Source organism: Scyliorhinus torazame, chromosome 16 (assembly GCF_047496885.1).
Source record: "Scyliorhinus torazame isolate Kashiwa2021f chromosome 16, sScyTor2.1, whole genome shotgun sequence".
NCBI lineage: Eukaryota > Metazoa > Chordata > Chondrichthyes > Carcharhiniformes > Scyliorhinidae > Scyliorhinus > Scyliorhinus torazame.
The window spans coordinates 190,055,207-190,060,103 of record NC_092722.1 but is presented as its reverse complement, the minus strand read 5'-3'; the positions used below and the strand labels follow the sequence as shown (position 1 = coordinate 190,060,103).

At 48.0% G+C, this 4,897-nt stretch overlaps 1 protein-coding gene across 1 annotated transcript in view; it reads left to right on the top strand.

Moving 5' to 3' along the window:
- Nucleotides 1-4,897, top strand: part of hoga1 (4-hydroxy-2-oxoglutarate aldolase 1) — a 77,920-nt gene that overhangs the window by 59,826 nt on the left and 13,197 nt on the right. The gene's annotated exons all lie outside the window — the stretch shown is intronic.

The following is a 4,897-nucleotide window of genomic DNA, read 5'->3' as shown; positions in this document are numbered from 1 at the left end:
GCACCCCCCAACAACGCCCGCCCTCATTGGCTCACACCCCACCCACTGCCTCCGTTACCCTTGGCGACCGCCTTGGATACCCGCAGGCCGCCATCTTTATGAGGGGCAGGGAGCCCTTATTTATTCATTTAAAAAAATAATAATTACCTGTGGGAACGGCCAGGAAATTGCGTTCACTGAAGTTACCCTCTCTGTAGAGCTTACCAGCCAAAGGATGAAGGGCGCAACCGAAGGTTTGCTTTTAAAACTGCCAGCCGGAGGAGGCGTCCATCTTTGTGCGGGGCACAATCCAAGGAACTGGCAGCTTCTGTTCATTTCTCATTGATTACTTTGATTGATAAGGCAAAGTTATTGAACTGTTCAGCTGGGGTTTACTCACAGCTCTATCTTGAATACATAATTTAAAGTGAAATCAACTAATTTTTCCGTTGGTCGAAATGAATAATAAAATTGGATAAAATGAATAATAATAAAATGAATAATGAAAGTGGAGATGGTTGACAGCTTCAAATTCCTTGCTGTGCACATCACCAACAATCTATCCTGGTCCACCCACGACGACGCTACAATCCTGAAAGCACATCTGCGCCTATACTTTCTCAAGAAACTAAGGAAATACAGCATATCCACATTGACTCTTACCAATTTTTACAGATGCACCACAGACTGACAGCATCACAGCCTGGTATGGCAACTGCACGGCCCAATACCGGAAGAAACTACAGAGAGTCATGAACACAGCCATCACGCGAACCCGCCTCCCATCCATTGACTCCATCTACACTTCCCGCTGCCTTGGGAAAGCAGGCAGCATAATCGAAGGCCCCTCCCACCCGGCTTACTCACTCTTGCAACTTCTTCCATCAGGCAGGAGATACGAAAGTCTGAAAACACGCACTAACAGATTCAAAAACAGCTTATTTCCCGCTATTACCAGACTCTTAAACAACCCTCTTATGGACTCACCATAGAAAGCATCCTATCGGGCTGCATCACAGCCTGGGATGGCAATTGCTCGGCCCAGGACCGCAAGAAACTTCAGAGAGTCATGAACACTGCCCAGTCTATCACACGAACCTGCCTCCCATCCATTGACTCCATCTACACCTCCCGCTGCCTGGAGAAAGCGGGCAGCATAATCAAAGCTCCCTCCCACCCGGCTTACTCACTCTTCCAACTTCTTCCATCGGGCAGGAGATACAGAAGTCTGAGAACACGCACGAACAGACTCAAAAACAGCTTCTTCCCCACTGTCACCAGACTCCTAAATGACCCTCTTATGGACTGACCTCATTAACACTACACCCTGTATGCTTCTCCCGATGCCAGTGCTTATGTAGTTACATTGTATACGTTGTGTTGCCCTATTATGTATTTTCTTTTATTCCCTTTTCTTCCCATGTATTTAATGATCTGTTGAGCTGCTCGCAGAAAAATACTTTTCACTGTACCTCGGTCCACGTGACAATAACAAAATCCAATCCAATCTGATCTCTTCACACATCTTCTCTACTGAGTAGTACTACACTCCTGTATGCTTCACCCGATACCTGTGTCTCTATATTTACATTGTGTATTTTATGTTAGCCCTGTTTTGTTATGCTCTTGACGTAGCATAAGCTGCTTCCTTGATGTGCACTCTGACAAAGGAAGGTTCAGACTTGGAGATAGCTTTAACATATTTATTAAACTATTAACAATTCTCCTACTTGGATTCGACGCTACTGTCAATCCTGCTATAGCTACTCAGACTGACGAACCAGTCTGCTGCAATCCACGTGGTAATCAACCCTGTGTCTGTACTCATTGCCCATTGGTCGTGTCCTATCTTACTGACCTATTGGTTGACTGCCTGTGTGTCATGTCTCTGGCGTTCCCTCTAGTGTCTAGCTAGGTGTAGTATATGCACATTAACCCTTTGTGTACTTACAGTGATGTATATCACCACAAGCCCTTTGTATTTTCTTTTCATGTACGGAATGATCTGTCTGTACTGTACGCAGAACACTACTTTTCACTGTACCTCGGTACACGTGACAATAAACAAATCCAATGCAATCCAATGGGTAAATCTTATCATTTATCATTTTGAGGATATAGTATATGGGTAGCACCTTCTAAACCCACGACCACTACCATCGAGAAGGGCGAATGCAGCAGATACCTGGGAACCCCACCACCTGGAGGTTCCCCTCCAAATCACTCACCAACCTGACTTGGGAATATATCGCTGTTCCTTCATTGTCGCTGGGTCAAAATCCTGGAACTCCCTCCCTAACAGCACAGTGGGTGTGCCTACACCTCAGGGATTGCAGCGGTTCAAGAAGGCAGCTCACCACCACCTTCTGAAGGGCAACTAGGGATGGATAATAAATGCTGGCCTAACCAGTGACGCCCACATTCCATAAATTGAATAGAAAAAGATTAAATTGAGATGTGGAGTGTGATGAATTTAACAATTTGGGGGCAGCACGGTAGCATTGTGGATAGCACAATTGCTTCTCAGCTCCAGAGTCCCAGGTTCGATTCCGGCCAAAATTGCCCTTAGTGTTGGGTGGGGTTACTGGGTTATGGGGATAGGGTGGAGGGGTTGACCTTGGGTAGGGTGCTCTTTCCAAGAGCCGGTGCAGACTCGATGGGCGAATGGCCTCCTTCTGCACTGCAAATTCTATGCTATAAAGAGGTATTGAAGACAAGCAAGGAAGTTGTGCTGAACCTTTACAAAGCTGTGATTAGGTCACAACTATAGTATTCCATCCGGTTCTGGTCACCACACTTTGGGAAGGATATGAGAGTCTTTGAGAGGGTGCAAAGGAGATTCAGCAACATAGTTCCAGGGATGAGGGAATCAGTTGGAAGGAACGTACAACAAGTTTTAACATGTTATGCAAAATTACAAAAAATACAAACTATAACCCTTAACCAGAACCCCCAAAACAACCCTTCAGCCGAATGAACAAGACCTCCCCTCCCCACAGGGGAGGTGGTGGCAGAGTGGTGTTGTCACTGGACTAGTAAACCGAGATGCAGAGTAATGCTCTGGGGTCCCAGGTTCGAATCCCCCCACTGCAGATGGTGAAATTTGAATTCAATAAGAATCTGGAATTAGAAGTCTAATGATGAAACCATTGTCGTAAGAACACCCATCTGGTTAACTAATGTGCTTTGGGGAAGGAAAACCGACCCGGCCTGGCCTACACGTGACTCCAGACCCACAGCAATGTGGTTGACGCTTAATGGTGGGCAATAAATGCTGGGACAGCCCACGTGTAAAGCAAAAAAAACCCACATATTCGCACCTTCCCCCCCCTGAACAGCTAACAGTGTTCGATTCTCTGAAAACATCATATAAATGGCCGCCATCTCCAGTAGAACCCTTCAATCAACCCCCTCACGGTGTATTTGACCTTTCCAAGGTGCAAAAATTCCATCAAGTTCTCTAACCATGCCGAAGCACTCGGAGGTGTTGCTAGCCCCCAGCCCAGCAGGACCGGCATCTGCGCCACCAACGAGGCGAAGGCAAGGACATCTGCCCCCACACCCGTTTGCAGCTCCGGCACATCAGAAACTCCAAAAATAGCCACCGAAGGACAAGGCTCCAGCCAGCCGACATGCTGATAAGAAATGACCACCAAAACTCCACCAGCTTGGAACAGGACCAGAACATGCGTTTGTGGCGCTCGGGCCCTCTCGAATAACACTCTCACCTAATCTCCACCCCCTGAAAAAAAAATGACTCATCCTAGCCTTAGTGAGGTGAGCTCGAAACGTTACCTTGAGCTGTATCAGGCCCAGACTTGCACACAATGACGCCTCACCCCATAACTCTTCCCCCTGTATTGGCCCCAAATCCTCCACCCATTGAGCCCTTACCCTTCCACCGAACTCAGCACTTCCCCTACAATCCGTTCATACATGCCGAATGTGCTGTCCTCTTCCCACCCCAAACAGGAGAGAATCCGCTCCAATAAGAATGATGGCGGCACCGTCGGGGAAAATCCGAGAATATCCTCTTAACAAAGCTCCGTACCTGAAGGTACCTGAACACATCCGAGCCTGACATACCAAATTTCACCTTCAATTCCTCCAGGCTGGCAAACCGCCCTTCCACGAATAAATCACTCAGTCTCTCCAGCCCTTCCTCCTTCCATGTTTCAGATATGGCATCCAGCCATGCTGGCTCAAATAGGTGGTTGGCACAAATGGGAGCCTGCTTTGAGGGCTCCCCCAATTTACCCTCCCAAATAAAGGCGGAAATAAGCCGCTCGACCCTTTGGAATAAAGACTTCGGCGGGAACACCAGACACCAGGAGACACTGAAATAAAAACAAACATCTTGGCAGGTTGTTGATCTTAATCGATTGGGCCCGGCCTGCCAAAGGTAGTGGAAGACTGTCCCACCTCTGTAGCTAAGCTCGTACAGTTCAACCTCCGGAGCCTTGCCCAATCGCCAGCCACTTGGACCCCAAAGTATCAAAAACTAGTCCCTGCTGATGGAAACGGCAAACCCCCAATCTGGCCCCTCTCCTGCCGCATCGACTACAAAATATTCGCTCTTCCCTATGTTCAACCTGTAACCTGAGAAGGCCCCGAAGCTGTGCAAAATACCCATAATATTCCTCATAGATGACCCTGGCTCCCTCATGTACATCTGTATATAATTGAACCCTTTGCTGCACCGCAAGCCCCCCCCCCCCCCCCCCCCCCCCCCACAAAATCCCATTCCACATATTCAAGGTCCTCAAAGCAATGGCCAACAGCTCAATCGCCAGCGCAAACGATTGGGGAGACATTGAACGCCCCAGTCTCGTCCCCCGAAACACCCAAGCTCATGGTGTAGATACAAACACTAGCAAACAGGGCCCCATACAACAGCCATGCCCACGACAGAAACCCA